This window comes from Pinus tabuliformis, chromosome 1_1 (assembly GCF_031772625.1).
Source record: "Pinus tabuliformis cultivar Carrire ecotype Pingquan chromosome 1_1, CPIR1, whole genome shotgun sequence".
Classification (NCBI taxonomy): Eukaryota; Viridiplantae; Streptophyta; class Pinopsida; order Pinales; family Pinaceae; genus Pinus; species Pinus tabuliformis.
The window spans coordinates 757,056,006-757,074,224 of NC_142297.1; the positions used below are offsets into that span (position 1 = coordinate 757,056,006).

Below are 18,219 nucleotides of genomic sequence, written 5' to 3' on the forward strand. Positions count from 1 at the left end.
GTTGATCTTTTTAAAGTTTGCCTTTCAAGGTTCACCACGAGATGTATGATACAAATTCCTAAATGCAGTCTAAGATGAGAAGCAAGCTTTTTCAATCTTTTCGACTTATGAAAATCTTAACTACTGAGGGAAAAGAAAGACATCATCTTTTCACACAGATCAAAGAGCATACACTAATGCACTTTTTCCTAAATCAGCATACAAACTTATCAAATGCAAAAATGCAAAATGCAGGTATTTCTTTTCTCTTTCTTAATGTTGATGTACTACAAAAAGAAAGCTGTTGTATAATTTTGAATTCAATTTCAAGTGAAAGCAAACAAGCTTGTCCAAAATCAAAAGACACCTTAAGATTTACTTGTTTCGACACTAGAAATACATTAATTCAAATCATATGAGGAAAGCAAAAGCTCAATCATCTATGAACAACAAACAAACTAACCCTTAAGATCAAAACGACACTTATCACAGGTCTAGATCTAAGAGGCCACAGCAAGACTAGTTCACTTTCGTTATGGGAAACTGGAAATGATATAAGAAATACATAAAGAACAAATACAGTTTCTTTATACAACCGAGGCGGAATAGTGGCAAGGAAAGTTGGTTTCAGATAGGTACATTGACTGATAACAGGCTGCAAAAACAAGGATGAAAACAGGGCAATAAACAGCAGGGAACCCCAGTAGCACAAGGCAAAACTTGTTCAGCGCAGGTGGTACACTGTCAGTTTGACATTCAGCGCAGGTATCCCCTTCGGGATCTGCGCTGAAATGCAGACTGCCTTCACAGTGTCTGCAATGAAGAGTTAAACTTTCGTTTTTCTCAGTTTCCGGGTCACAGATTGCTCAAAAATCAACAGTTTTTGGCCAAATCAGAAGCTATCAATCAAGTACACACTAAGGGATGAAAAGGAGGATGAAAAACTATCACTAAGAGCTGTTCAGAGTCCTTGTGGATCAGCTCTTCAAATCATAAACATGCCCAGAAACTGAGCTAGAGTAGCTGCCCTCTACTTTGCATTTGAAAGCTCCAAATGCAGTTCGATTCGGTACTCCCTGTGTTTATGAAATGAATAGCAAAAACACAAACAACCAGCAAGATACGATCCCCAGCGGAGTCACCAATTTGTTGGGAAAAGTATCCAATACGGAATGACCCTATTGCTACGCCTTGGGTTCACCGTTAAAGTCCCTTATAGGTCACATGGCTCAACCTATATAAAGGATTCACAAGGTTCATCATTTTTGTCATTCCCCAGATTTAATTTATGATTGTAGAGTATAATAGATTTTCATTACGATCGTAACAAGATATTCTTCCATTGTTCTTATATTTTAAAATTTATGGATTACCGGTAATTCTATTATACCTGTATTAACTTGGAAAACACATGGCTCTTTATTAAATGTTGTAACTGTTCACTTAGTTAAGTTTGATATCTTGGAAACCCATTTGAGTTGTCGTGGTGGTTGTTGTCATATCCAGAACTTTTTAGAAGTCGATCTGGGCCGTCCATTTGCAAGTTGGTCCTCGAGATTGTTCACAAATCCATAGCTCTCCAACATCTAGTGCATTAGATAATGACGACAGAATGAGGGGGAGGAGGGAGGCTATAGGGTAACTCACCTCCCGCACCCCCCACTCGCCTCCCACACCCCCCAGCCTCTCGAGGTAGGTCTCATTTGCAAGTTTGGGGTTTTCGTGTTCTAGCTTTCTGCAACCCCAAGGGTTTGATGCTCAGGTCTTCGCCAAGAGTTTGTTTCTATGAGAGTCTCTACTTTACAACTATGTTTTTTTTTCACCATCTCGGAGTCAAGTCATAAAACTGGGTCTACAATTCAATTTGTAAGGTCTGGAATGTTCTTAGGTAAGGAAATCCCTGCACGGTTTTCTTACATTTTATAAATTCGCCTTTCTTAAGATTTGTTTTCAAGTTTCTCTAGCCTTTTAACTAGTGTATTTTTCTTTTTTCCTCAAAGACAGACGTGTCTTAAGTAGGAAGAGCTTGAGGGTTTTCCAGTCAAGGCAGAGTCATGGCCTAGGTGAGATGTCTTTGACCCTACTACCCTTCACAATAAATGGTACAATATTGACGAGATTTTCCATTTATTTTAGTACATGTTCAATGTGCCAGGGTTTCTTGGTTATCAACCGCCTTACAGGGGTTAGTTCTTCATCTAAATTTCTGTTCCTAGCTAGTTCTAATATTTTCTTTTTTACCCTTTTCTCTCGCTAGAATAACCCTTTCTCTTTTTCCCTTTCTCTTTTTGTGTCAAACAAGTTAGCATTTGCGAGGTTATGTTGAGTTATTCACGTTTTGCTCCACGATGTCGTTATCTAGCATTCTCCTCTTGTTTTATCAGGTGTGAGTGTAATCTTTCCTTTCGAAATGGTTCTCAACAACAAGGACATTTCTGCAACTTTACTGAGTCTGGTGAACTTGGTTGTTACGAGTCTAATTGGGATTTAATCCCTAATTTTCTGGTTATTATTGTCATTTATATGTAACTCATTTATGCCTGACCCTCATTCGTCGGTTCCACTTTATGAATTAGATAGATTTTTCTGTATGACCCTTGAACGCGGGTGTCTCCATGGTTATGGTTTGTTGTAGGATTTACTCTTCTTTCGTACCAACAATGCTTTCATTTTTGGTCTTTAAATTCCTAGAAAGATAGTATTATTTGTGTCGGTATGGATAATTGAGAGTTATATGTTTTAAGTATGGCCTGAGCCAGTAACTTCTACAGTTTCAATACAATCTTTTTCTTATAAATTGCTTCCATTTGGTATGCAAAGTTATAGTTTAATTCAATGCTTGTTTATAGATTGTTCTCATATTCGTCTTACAAGTTGTATTGTTACCACGGCTTCAACATTGATTATCTTGCATTCCCGAATATATACATGTATGTATTTGTATATTCATGGCTATAATGGTTCAAGGTTGTCGTCTGGTTCATATATATAATTTGTATCTAGTATCTGTCTTCTAGTGGTTGTCTCAGATTTTTATGGAGCATGTATTTACTTCCTCCCTCAGTGAAAATGGACCTTTTTCCCAGACCAAACAATTAAGGGAACGTACTAGGTCTACCAGCCTTTTGGCGTATCTAGAACTAACCCATCGAAATGAAACAAACCCTTCTCTGAAGATCATTATATTTTGTTTAAATCTCATTCAACCATATAACTTTCCACTTCTTAACACCATTATATTGAGTTTAAATCTCGTTCAACCATATAACCTTCCACTTCTTAACACCATTTGGGTCTCCAGAGTAAGTTGATGTTTTAAATTTCACGGTTGTTATGACATAATAACACCCTACACATCATCTACTTATTATCTTTTTCTTTATTCCAATAACTACTATAATTACTAACCCATATGAATGTGATAAAGTTTCTTAGGAACCCTTCCCTTGTATACCGGTTCTCGGTCTCAGACTCAGTGGTATTTGCACAGTTTTAACTCTCATTATGATTTCAAAGATCTCTTTCAAATTAAATCATATTTCTTTTTTGGCAGAAAGAAAAGCTGAATTGTATTATAATGAGTCTGTATAATAGAGCATTCATACAAAATATGAGGAATATAATCCATAGGATGAGTCTGAACAGAGCATATAGCCTGGACACATTAGCAGACCTCCCCAGCACCAGCTGGGACCAAAAAACGGAGATAGTTGTGACATAAAACAGATACAAACATATGCCATGACAGATCTTGACGACATAAACAGATATAAACATATGCCAGGACAGATCTAAGGAGATAAGCAAAAGAAAGGCACAGAAGAGACCAAAAAAAGGAGAGTCAGAATCCTGGAATACAAAAGTCCTGTATGATATAGGATTCTTGCCAACAGAAATTTTCAAGGACCATGCACCAGAATCCATAAGGAGCGCCTCCTTAGATAGGCAGTCCGCTCTCTAGTTCCAAACTCTGAAGATACGCTGAATTGTAGACCCCTGCAAACATCTCCAGGTTTCTCTAGGTTTGGAGGTATAAGGTCGGTTTTGAACTTGCATTTGTCGTGAGTCAACTTGATTCATTTCCTAATTTGCATAGCCTTTGTCCTGAGCGCCTGAATCCTCAAGTCGAGGTGTGAAGCATTTTTGAAATAGAAAGTCGAGTTGGTCCGTGTCTGTGAATTCAAAAAATCTAATTCAATGTGTGTTTTTATAAAGAAAATCCTCTCCCGATGGTCGAGCGGCTCGTACCTCGCTCCATGTTTGGAAGGGGTCGGAGGCATAATCTTGGGACCATAAAATGGATTTGATTATGACTCAACCATGCCTTTTTAGAACGGTTACCTATAGCTGGCGGGATGCATTCATCGGCTGGGCGGGGCTACTCTACTCGGCTCAGGGGATGCAATATACTCAACACTAGGATGGGAGCCCCAGCTGCTTGGCTTGGCTACTCGAGCTGGGCCACTTGGATAGGATACCTGTTATGGAAAACAGCCTTATTCACCATTATCGCTTGCCTGGAAACGACCAAACAACTCCAACTTGCTATCGTTTGCTTGCTTGCCTAGCTGGGATTACTTAGATCGCTGGCTGGTTAGCTTGCTTGATGGGGAGCTGGTGCTTGATGGGTAGCTTGCTTGTTAGCGAGCTGGGGAGCTTGCTTGATGGATGGGGAGCTGGAGCTGGAGCTTGGGAGCTGGGTGGGGAGCTGGGGAGCCGGAATAATTAAGAACGTAGGTTCGCTTTCGATCCCATAGGATTTTGACACCAGGCAGGAGGGAATTTAGTACACGCTAGAAGTTGTTGAGCTTATTGTGTGTGGGATATTCACATATATAATGCAATCAGGAAATAGTGTCAGTGAGGTGCCACAACCTTGCAACTTCTGCATTACCTGCCGCAACAAACAAATGCAAAGAAAAGATCTGAACCCATGACAGGGTAGAAGGTTGGTTCAAGCATACCCGTTATGTTCCAACCTATTTAGATAATATATACCCTACGTCCTCTAATCTCAGCCTCATACTTACTGCCTTGATATGCATTCTCAGGAAACTACTCCTCGGGAAAACATCTTGAAACTGAGCCTCTGCCCTCATCGTTGGTTGGACCTTCAACTCATCCATACCGACTTGGTACACCTCCTTGGAAACTACGGGTACTTGGGAAGCATACTTTCAATTTGCCTCTGCCCTATGACCTATGAACGAATCTTACCTTCACCTTACGCTTTCAATTCTTCCCCATTACATTCTCCTCATCTCTCGGGCATGGAGACCTGGGGGACATCTCTGTCAGGTATGGGTTGAAAGGTGAGTTCTTATGAATCGTATATAAAATCCATTGTCTACTAATACATATCACTCTTACCTGCTTAGTATAGATAATGTAAGCTTAATTAGGGTAAGATAAGGATAAGTAACATCCTTGTATTCAAGCTCTTATGATCCACTAGTTATGGAAAGATAAGGAGAAGTAATAGCTCATATGTTAGCTATGATATCGTACAGCTTAGTTATTACGGAAAGCTTAAGCACTACTAGTCATATGTGATCACATAACAACATGAGACCGTGTTGGATTCAGCTAATCTACTTACATTACCATACATCTTAATCAAGCTTATAGGTTTGATTGCTTACACCAACTAGATTAGAGCTAGTATTGGTTCCATATTACGGATAAACACTAGTATAGAGATAAGGTGATATCACTGACGACTCTTATATGTTATGGAATTGCTTGTATAGATATGTCTAGTTCAATGATTATGGAGATAGCTATTAGGTTCTACATGTGATAGCTTAACTAAGCTTAGTAAGGTGTTTGATTTACCTATATCTTCATTATGGAATATACTATGATCTATTAATCAAGTAGGTGTTAGAAGTGATAAAATAGGCAAATGAAAGCAGTACCAATTTCCAAAGTTGAATCAGCCTTTACCACGGACAGAGTAAGCAGCGAAGGAGGTAGAGGCAGCCTTACTATGAATAAGGGAGTCATTATCAGATACAGAGCCTGAGCTGGTGGGCCTGAGCTGGTGGATTTCGTGACTGAAAGCACCATATGATTATTATCTACAAAATGATTGGTGCTCATTATGCGCTCATTGAGTTCCAAAGTCGGTTTATAATTCATGCCTTCATTACAAAAACGGTTGGGAGATGTACCCAGTCAATATGATTTAATAATGTTTACAGAAATAATTTCTATTGACTTAATAATGTTTACAGAAATAATTTCTTCTATTGTAGTTTACGGAGGATTTTCCACTCCATTCATTATTTAACTATGCAACATTGTGATTGCAATTACAAATTACAACACAAATCTATAACAAAGACACAGGTAGAAACACCAGCAAAACGTGAGACAAAGCTCACATGACTTCATCAATTAATTTGCTCAATTACATCACACTTATATATGAAACTCACAACTAATTCTGGCAACCAATTCCTAACTAATTCATAACTAATTTTGTTCAACCAATTCATAACTAATTCTATTTCTGCATTATTCTCACATCTACCTCTGGCTATGCATTTCATATTGGATCAGGGGTCGTATCTTGGAGTAGTAAGAAACAGCCAACGGTTTCTTTATCATCAACAGAATCAAAGTACAAAGCTTTGACCAATGCCACCTGTGAAGCTATTTGGTTGCGGAGAATTCTTGCAGATCTTGAAGAAGCGCAAAGTGGTGCAACATGTATCAATTGTGATAATCAGAGTGCTATCAAATTAGCACATAATCCAGTTTACCATGCTAGAACAAAACACGTTGAGTTACAGTACCACTTTGTACGTGAGAAAATTATGTCAAAAGAAATTGGATTGATATTTTGTAACACCAAAATTGGATTGATATTTTGTAACACCAAGGATAATGTGGCTGATATATTTACTAAGCCCCTTGGTAAAATCAAATTTGAAGTTTTTAGAAGTCAGTTAGGTATTGTAGAAAATCCATTTCTCCATTAAGGGAGGATGTGAGAATAATGCAGAAATAGAATTAGTTATGAATTGGTTGAACAGAATTAGTTATGAATTAGTTAGGAATTGGTTGCCAGAATTAGTTGTGAGTTTCATATATAAGTGTGATGTAATTGAGCAAATTAATTGATGAAGTCATGTGAGCTTTGCCTCACGTTTTGCTGGTGTTTCTACCTGTGTCTTTGTTATAGATTTGTGTTGTAATTTGTAATTATTGCAAACTACAATCCTTCCGCAATAATCATAGTAGTAATAAAAATTCTAGAAAAATATGAAGGGGAAACTTAGATATTTTGGTTTAGGTTGCGAAGAGCAAGAAGACTTCATAGTAGTAATAAAAATTCTAGAAAAATATGAAGGGGAAACTTAGATATTTTGGTTTAGGTTGCGAAGAGCAAGAAGACTCCTTTTAGCGAACTCCATCTCCCTTTTCAGATACATGAGGTTTTTCTTTTCCCTTCTTGGCTTCTTTTTCCAAAATGAGATTATTTATCTCTCAGCATAAGAGTGAAATTTTCACTTAGTGTCTTTTCCCATAAATTCCCTAACTAACCATAACTCATTTTAAAGTTAAATCAAAATAAACTTTAAATGTTACATTTGCCATAATTTACTAGATTATTATGGTAAAAGTAAATCATTTACTTTTCACTTGAGATGTTAGATAAAATTACATGATATATTAAATAAAAATATATTTTTTAAATTATCTATATATATGATTAGTGAAAATAAAAGCCACCAAAAGCAAATAATATAATGATTACATTATTTTATATTGTAAAAATTCCATATATCATTTAATAATATTATTTCCTGTGATATAATTAAATTACTATAATTTTCAGTGATAAGATGAAATTTTAATTTCACAAACTTAATTTATATATTGAAAAAAAATGTAAAATCCAGAATTTTCAGAACAAGCAAATTCATCCTTATCCGATGAATATTTGACTATCTCAAAGTGTAAAATCCAGATTTAACCTTTTTCACAGCAAGAAAATTTATCATTATCCAATGAATATTTGACTATCTCAAAGTTAAATAACACGTAGAATATATACATTTGTTTCCTCAAAAACAGAATTTTTACAGCTGAATATTTGACTATCTCAAAGTTAAATAACAAGTAGAATGTATACATTTGTGGCCTCAAAAACCAATTTTTTTAAGCTCGTATTAGATTAGCTCAATTTTGGTTCAACATGAAATTGTTAGCCTATTTAAAAATATACTAGTTATATTTGTTCAATATGGAATTGTTAGCCATATTTAAAAAAAAATCAATGTTTGTTAAAATTAAAATATTTCAATGTCTATATAGGTAGTATAGTTTTATATCAAATTTATGTTATATATATTGAAATAGAAACTCTCTTTCTAATTAATAATTTCTTTCTACGTTTTAATATGAGTGAGATTTAGGTCCTAAATAAAATATCTCAAGATCGATATAGATTTAAATATTTCAATTCAAATATTTGAACATGTAGAGATTTGTATGAAAGATCAACATATCTAAATAGTTGTATTTATTCAAAATAGATTCACTTTAATAATATAGGTTGTAGTAAAAGATGGCAATATAAACATGCTTAAATGAGATGACATATATTAGAGTTATTTCATCTCCTCAATATAATTAACTAAAAAACTTTTGAAATATTTTTCTAATAAGTCTTCAACAATATCTTTGTTTGCCAAATTTAGGAAATTGTATGGCATGCCACACTAAATGTAGAAGTTATCAATTATCACCACTATATATCACACTAAATGTAGAAGTTCTCAAATATCACCACTATATATCCATCTAAACTAGGCTTAGAGGAATCAAAAGCATGTAATTCCAAAAAGTCTTTGTTGGATTTGAAGGAAAATTTACACTAAAATGTAAAATAGTGAGACTACTTCATAGATTTTAACCATAAAAGTTATTTTTTTCAATTTGTTTGTATCATATATACATATTTTTTTTAAACAATATTAATATATACATATTAGATATTAAAATATTTTACATAACATGTGCATTGATACATTTCATCTATACACTACATTTTCCACATTAAAATGATTTTCTTTATTATTAATATATTTTTAAGTATACATCCATATTACTCAATCTTGCATATTAAAATAATTTATTGATAAATCGCATTGAAATTGTTTATTATTATGAATATTTTTAAATTTCACATATTAATTTATATTAATAATTGAATTACTTACACATCTCCTTGTTATTATTCTTATAATGAATTACTTGATGTTTTAATTTTAACTTTTAACTTTCAATTACTTTTTTACTTTGGACATTGAATATTTTATTATAAATAAGTTAAAATATTTGAATATCTACATAATCATCAAATAATTTATATAAATACTGTGTTGAAATATTTTTTAAAAGTATAAGATTTAAACATATTACTAACTTTTTTTTGAACTTATAATTATTTTATCTCTTTGTAAAGTTGATATGAAATTATATTAAGTCATGTAAACATTAAAATATTTATTAATGAATCTAGTAACGATTGCGAAATTAGAATTATTAATATTTTTTAATGATTTTAATTAAAACTAACTAAATACACATATTTATTTTTGTTTTTTATTTAAATAAAATTATTTAAAAAATATATTAATTTTATTTTATATTAAAGGAATATGTCACAAAATAATGAACGTAGACGAATCACACAACCCCTAATACTTGTTTGTATAGTATGCTTCCCTTTTCAATCAAACATGGTTGTATCTCGATATGAATTTGCTCTAATATGTCCATTGTTGAACAATGCTTTCTGTTGTATATTCATCAACTTTTTGCACAAACAACACATATTGCGAAATACATTGAATTTCCTCCGTGTCATTGATACATGGATCATAGTACACTCAAACAAGAAGCTTTATTCTACTCTCACGATTTTTAATTATAGATGAAATTTTGACGGCAAATTAATGAAAGGTGTAGAGGGGAAATTTATGGGGTTGGGAATTCTTACAAGCGCATAAAATTTGAAGAGGCTTATTGTTTATTACTTAAGTTGACTAAAAAACAATTTTCAACGTTTGTGCTTTTGGGTGTCTCAATCACTTAATTAGAAATATTCAAAAACAAATTAAATAATTTATAATATGAAATTATCATTAAATGTGTTATTTAACTTATAGTGTATAGTAATTTATTTTTACGTTTTTGTATTTTATTATGTATATTTTTCAATTAATTTTTTTATGAGTCTCTCAAGAATTTGTTGGAATCATAAGTTTGAGCTATATAGTCTACATAGTCTAAGTGGTCTAGTTTTTGAGGGTATTGAATCACTTTATTTATTAAAAACGTATCTTAAACAATGAAAAATAACAATCTTAGCAACAATAGTATTGGTAGATTTCTACAAAGGAAGCCAAAACATGGGATAGTTAGAGTGAACCAAGTCATAGCCCATTGCAAATATGGAATAATGCATACAAATTTGATCTGACATTATATCTCAATTAATGCTATTTTTTTTCTTGCTCATTTAATAACTTCCTTACCAAACTTCATTTGATGATATACTAAAGTATTATAATTAACTAGAATTAAGTAATCTTAGTTATGTTCACTCTATTATATTTTCAAAATGACATGACATGGAAATAATTTACCATGAAAAATCATTTATAAGTTTGTAACTAATTCTCATATCAAGAGCTAAAAGATTTAAGTAGATATATACAAGGAAGTTGGGAAGGATAAGGGGCTCCACAATGGATCATTATATTATTTGTCATCCATATTGATGTTTTTAGAGTGGAAGAAAGTGGAGGAATCAACTAAGAATGACCATTTTTCTTAGTAGGTCCTAGTTTGGTGAATTATGGTGTGGAACCTTCCAGAAGCAATTTGAGGCATAAAACATTATTTTTGAGGATACATAGCTTAAGTGTGACATGCCTTAGAGCTATTTTCACACAATTACCTTTCAAACAATGTAATAATTGCCTCGATCAGGGTTTTTATGCAAAATGTTTTCCACCTAGAAGTTGACCTTACTGTTTTGATCACCATGATTTGAGAGGATAACAAATCAACCCCCATTATTCATGGAAAAAGGGTTAGCAACACAGTCATGATAAATAATACTCTAGAAGATTCGATATTATAAGTCTAGTTAAGGGTTGAAGGAGTCAAACTTACTTGTTAGTAGGCTATCGGGTCGTGTTATAATTGAGCTACTAGGAGGAAAGGAGGTTCCATTCTATTTGAGAGCCTTTTGTTCCATAGATGACTAAAGTAGCCTATAGTTGATAAGAAGAGAACAAATAGAGATGGCTTCTGCACTATAGCAACACATAGGCCAACAAGCAATACTTATTTGTACTTGCATCCATTTGCATTCAAAGAAAGAGATAACAGAGCAAACTCAGTTTCTAGCTGGGTTTTCTCTTGAAAATGTTTTCTAGGTCATATGTTGTGTTATTATGAATGTGGATGTTTGTACTATCATATGTTCTCTATTTTCTACATTTTCAAACTTAATCAACCTATAATTCTAAGGAAAATAACCCTCATATTATAGATTTTAGATTTTGAGTGTAAATTTATCAAATTTGTTCAGACAAACTATTCGTTTTAATATCCATGGAAGTTGACTGATCAAGAGGTGTTGGAGGAGGATTGTAGTTCAAAGGTCATGATTATGATGCCATCTCTTACCATTAGATAATTCATCGTGTTGGGAACAATTTGAGTATATTATTATACAGCCAAGGTTGGCTTTATCTAGTCACTAACTCAGGGAAGGAGCCATTAGGGGCTTCTTAGATTTGAATTAATGGTTCCTCTAAATTTGTACAACTAGTATTAAAAGATTACAATCAAGTGGTCGAAAGGTGGAATGCAAATCTTCGTAAATAATATGCTTGTACAATGTTGGTGATAGGAAATTTTCATGGTCAATTGTGGAAGACCCTCGAGAAGCCAACATATGATATCAAATACCTCGAATGGATGAGTGCAACAAGGTTGGGTTGAAGGGGTATATAGAAATATGGATGTACATAAGCATCACAAGTATAGCATGACTTCATCTTGAAGGACATGCTGGAAGATTTGCATTGTGCTAATAACTAAGAAAGAGCGGTTAGCATCTCAAAGAAGAAACCAATACTTGAAAACTATTTTCATGTTTTTGAAAATTCAAACCTTGCTATATAAAACATTGATAGTAAGCAAGACACCAGTAACCGAGGTCAATAAAAGAGAAGGAAGAAAATGGATTATGCCTAATACAAAGGAAAGAAAAAAATGTAATGATGGAGGATGATCTACTTGCATGAATTTGGGTATTTCGTCTCCTTAGAAATGGTACTGAGTATTTCAACTTTTGTGGGTGTTGACATCGAATATTTTGTAACTTGTATATATTGGAAGAATATTTCTAATAGTCCAATGATGGAGTTTTCACTAAATTTGTAGCCTTACAAAATTGACATTACAACTATGCTCCTAGGGAAATTTCTTCCTTTCACTACCTTAACTCTTATGGCCAAGATTTATGGATATTATGGTTTTTTCATCCTAGGTATTTTAAAATTAGGAAAACATGTTGTTTTGGCCTTATTAAAGGATTTTTCTAGATTAGCATAGTAGACATGCCTCTTCTTAAAGGAAAATCTCACCATTACAACCATTATTTGCATGTAATATCTTCACTAACATATGCGTAATAGTTTAAATTAGTTTTCACTATATCTTGAGTACATTTTGGAATATTAAAGGTTCTTTCATCTCCTCATCAAAATAATATGGATCAATAGTATCAAAACAATATGTGAAAATAAAGTGTGATGTGGGAGTTGGTCTAGGAATCCATTTAGACATAGGAGAGATGATGCATTATTTCATCATGATCCTTTGACAATTCCCATAAATGATGGGATAATATTTTTTGAGCAGTCCTTTAAGAGGAGTGACAAATTTCAAGGTACATGTTATTTTTTATACTCCTATGTTTGAAGAAAAAGTAGATGAAAACTATTTGAAAATATTGTTAGACGAAGAAAAGGGTTATTTTCCTTGTTCATAACATTTTCAACAAGGAGACTATTAAATTTACACTCCTAATGTGTCTTTCCCGTGTCAAGCACTATTTAGATTTGTAATCACCATAATCCAATTAGATAACCTTTGTTGAAATTACAAGTTTAGATTGTTGAATCGCTACCTTTAATGCATAAATGGATTGATCACCTTTGAAAACCCCCACTAAATGTGGATCATGAAATTTTAAGATTCGAAATTTTCAAAATCCAAAGTGATTATTTTCATAATTAAGGTGAAAAGTAATTGTTTTGCTTTTTGTTTCCTTGAGTGATTGAAAATGGGCCAATCCATATAGAAACTTAACTATGTATACACACGCATGCAAACACACACAGAGTTATACAACCATTTATTATATAAATCATGAGTGCATAAGCATGGAGATAAACTTTTTTCATTAATTTATTTAGACACAAAATTTGTAATATAATATATAATATAATACACACGCACACAAATATATATACATTTTCAAGGAAATAATTGCAAGATCCCCTCCTCGTCGTCTTGGAATATATGGATGGTGGGTAGCTCAACCACCATCCACAATAGTCATTAGTAAGCTAGCCATACTCAAGAACAAACATGCCACAATTTTCTAATGCACCTCACTCAAGGGGAAACAAATTAAGTATTTACTTATATATGTATGTATATAATTTTCCATGGATAACCTCAAAAGAATCTCAAGTGATGATTTCCATCATCTATGGATGACATCCCTAGTAAACCCATTAGTGTAGTCCAATGAGCCTCATGAAAGGGGTTTTGAATGGAGAACATGATGGCACAAAGCTTGTCAACTTCCTAGTGGTATTGATAATAACTTGCTGAGATTAACCCTTGGGATGCATGTATGTATATACATGTGTGACTATATTAAATTTGTTTTAGGATCCATTTGCACATAAATGAATCTAGGCATACCCCATTTGTTCTTTCTTATAATGAGGAATATGACCAAGGAGTGGAAGTTTTCTGTTCAATATCTATTTGATGCTTTGATGAAAATATAAAGTGATCTATATGTTCTTATATAAATTAGGGAGCAAGATGTTGGCACTAGTTAGAGGTATGGAAAATAGATCTCCCTTCATAATATTGCATGTATTGTGGTTATTTCCAATAAATAAGTTCTATACCATTATAATTTTCATCTTGTTATGGGAATATAATGTGTATCTTATGTAATCATTGCTACTCATCAATTAAAAAAAAATGTAGATTTAGGGAATATATCTTCATCTCCCTCCTCAACCAGTCTTTGTATCCCTTTTCTTATTCCCCCTTTCCCCTGTTTCTATTTCCCCATTCCCTTGCAAGTTTTAAAATTTTTGAGGTTATCTAATGCATATATATTCTTAAGAAAATAGAAATTATATAATAGTGCACACACATTAAGCACACTTTAGAATTATCAGGGATTTTTTTTTCCAAGAATATCAACAAAACATAAGGCCACACCTCTCTATTTTTCAATGTAGTAAATTCACCATTTTATTTGAAAAAAAGCCACAAAAGGAATATGAAACTAAATTATATCATTGTGTCCCAAATCACCAAGAGGAAAAACTCCCAAAATAAAAAGAATATAAGTATAGGAGCGGAGGTGGTGATGATATAATGGGTGAAGGGGAGTGTAGTTGGTACATCAACTATTCAAGACCATAAGTTTATCATATGAACTTTAGTTTTGGGTTCTATTTCTCTTCTTGGGATCATCTTGATAATATTTATTAAAATGTACAATACAAACTAGAGGATTCCTTTAAATTCTACCCTAATTGCAATGAAAACCTTAGAAATGTTGTTTATGAATTGAAAGATGCACCAAAATTTCAAGGCTAAAAATTTGTTGTAAATATGATTAAAGAGTTAAATATGATTTTGAGATGATGGAAATATCAAATGATTAGCTAAATATTATTCCTTATCATCCACTTTCTTTTTTACCACTCCTTCCTACTCTTGATTCTCTACCCATCTTCTTCATCCTTTATTTTTTTTACTACTCTTTCTCCCTCATCCTGCTTTCCTACTCATCCTTTATTCCCCTCTTATTTTCTTATCCCTGCTTCGTATTGATAAACCCCTCTTTCTTACTCCTTGTCATCAACTTTTTTATACCCCCGTCATCATTATCATATAATTATGTGCGTTTGCACATAAAATATACGTAACACAAATAATTGGAAATGATGAGACAACACTCACATAGAGACGCTGCCCACACTCACTCTACCCTTCATCAACATGGGATTCAATTACACTTATAAGAATAGATCATAACTTATCAACTTCACCAATGTCCCAAAAAATAGGCTTTGAAAATATAATTATGACAAACAATCCTAACAACGTCAAGCCACACTATAGCATTATTCTAATAATTAATGTCTCAATTATTTGTCCAACTCTCCCCTTAATGGAGAAATTCATACAAAGTCATGTTTTTCCTTCCTTTTAGTGTTAGATCATGACACAACGTAAAAAAAATTATATGGTTTCTCCTCATCTTGATATGTTTTTCCCTGACCACTAATAGTAAATTACAATCTAGAGAGTGCAAGATTGCTAGGAGCATTTTTCTTATCATTGCTTTTAGAGTTGAGCATCTAAGCACTTGATTATTTCAACCCTAATAGACTTGTGTGTTGTCTAGGCCTAATTGGCTACTATTTGGGTGCCACATGGCACCATTCGATTGGGACACGTGGCCCCATCCAAATTCCCATGTATGTGCCTAGTCACCCCTATCCTACCATGTCATTTGCTCAACAGGATGCCACATCATGCCTCGTGGAGCATCCAAGGAGTTGACATGTGACGTTCTTTAAGGAATCCACATGGTACCTCTTGGGTGTGCCACGTGGATTATCACTGCTTTATTTTTATCCGTTTACATAAAACTTCAGATCATCACAACTTTTTCATATAGACTTGGATTGAGGTGCCATTCCTGTCGTTGGAATCATCTCGACGAGATCTATGACTTGATGCCCATTTTGCTCAGATTTGAGGACTTCAAGTTTCAAGCCTTTATGGATCCTCCTGAACCAACAATGAATCAAAGTTGATCCAAAGTCAATGATAGGAACACATCAATTATATGGAAGAATTTGATTTGTGCTTTCCTAATCCTTAGATAATGGTTGGCATGGAAAATAGGTAAAGTAGATCATGTTTGACTAGGGCAAGATTCTTAGGTTGCTTTAGTAGACAATCATATCCTTCTCTTAATTTAAGATATTAGTTGAGAGCTAAGGTACTTGCTAATCTTGTTGATGTAAAAAAATGCATTGATATAGGTTTAGGGCTTCAATGTTGGCTTTAAGAAAATGAGTTAGGACTAATAGAAGGTCTAACACATGAATGATGGAATTCTAATCAATCTCTATCTCAAAATTTTATCATTTTGAATGATGAGAAAGATAAAATAGTGTGATCTTGGAACAAGTATATGGGAATCCTAACTAGTAAGTTTGTAGATCAGACTCTTATTATTACAAACAAAACATTGGAAGGTCAATGGTGATGGTTAACCTTTGAAAAGTGGAAATGTCCATTTAAGACTCATTTTTTTTGTGGATGGTGATGGAAAATAAAGTCTTAATGTGGGATAATTGGGAAAGGTATGCTTGATAAGGCATAAACATATGTGTTTTGTGTGAGTTTGAAGAGGAATTAACAAACTATTTCTTTACTTCTTACTCCTTTTTTAGAAAGAGGCATTCTTAATATTGCATTGCTTACAAACATGGAATAGAGGGGTGGTTGAATAGTGTATGAGACTTTGACCAAGGACAGGCTAGTCATACCTTTATTAGAGCTTACTTGATATGTTCTTTAAGGGTCATGTATTTATAAGAATTGGGTGATATTTGAAGAAAATAAATACTTATTAGGACAAGTTCCTCACTTAATTATGATGGTGTGCAATGAAATAATGTTAAGCATTGGATTTTATTTTTAAGTGTTGTCGAGCTCATCGATTTACTTATCAAGTCCCATGTTGTTTCTTTAATGGAGAATGATATATACTGGATCATTATATTAGTTTTTATCTATATCAATTCTTTAAGAGTGGAAAAAATTAGAGGAACTAACTTGCAGAGTCATTTTAATGGTGGATCCTAGTTTGAGGAATTGGGGCCTAAAACCTTTTGAATCCATTTTGAGACATTAAGTGTTGTTTTTTTGGGCCAAAAGATTGTTGATTGAACCAAACCCCCTATTGTTGTTGCACATTCAAAGAAATTTCCAATGATGTAAGAATCATTCCAAATGGAATTTGTATGCAAAATTTATGCCAGCACAAGTTGACATATTGTATTAACTATCATGGTAATAGAGGATGCCATATCAGCTCTCATTTCTCATAGGTATGCGGTTAGTGACATGTGGAATTTAAAGAAGACTCTAAAAGGTCCAAAATTGTAACCTCAGTTGGGGGTTGAGGCAATCAAATATTACCCTAGTTCATTGTTTGGCACTGAGTTACTAGGAGTGGAGGTTCATTATCTATTACTATATTTTGTTCCATAATTTAGAAGAGAAATTAGGAGTGGGAAGTTAAAGAGTAGAATAAATGGGGCTAAGTTTTTGTAACAACCTTAGTAGCCACAGGTCTCAGGTAACCCCTTAGAAAGTACCTCTTCCTTTGTATTTTCATTTTACCATACGAAAGAAAAGAGATCAGAGGAACCTCACCTTTTGGATGGGCTTTTTGTGGTAAGGGTTTATGAGGAGAAGATTTGTTTCTTCCTTCATGTTCTATATTTATTGCATTTTAGTCAATTTATTCCTTTAAGCATGAAATAGTAAATAAAGATTGGAATATTTAAAGACTCAAGAGAGTTAGAGTAAATATTTTAGCATTTTATTAGATATGTTATGATGATTTTTTCTATCGAATATCCATGATACTTTACATATTAGAGCATTCCAGGGAACTCCTCTTTGTGGGGAAAATACTTTTCTACACTTTTCAAAGGATCATTATTTCTTGTTCAAATTAGGAGAAGAGTGTGGTACTAACTCGGGTGCTGAGTTATTTTCCCTCTATACACTTCTTTTCTTCGCTAAGGATAAAGGGCCTCAATCTATCCATGATTTAAAAGTCATTTTTGATTGATT

General features: G+C 33.3%; 1 long non-coding RNA gene across 1 annotated transcript; it reads left to right on the forward strand.

Annotated features, from left to right (window-relative positions):
- The first annotated feature begins 1,625 nt into the window (after positions 1–1,625).
- Positions 1,626–2,529, forward strand: LOC149216215 (uncharacterized). Its single transcript, XR_016250541.1, has 2 exons — positions 1,626–1,867; positions 1,980–2,529. It is a non-coding gene; the product is annotated as an uncharacterized LOC149216215 (long non-coding RNA).
- The last annotated feature ends 15,690 nt before the right edge of the window (positions 2,530–18,219 follow it).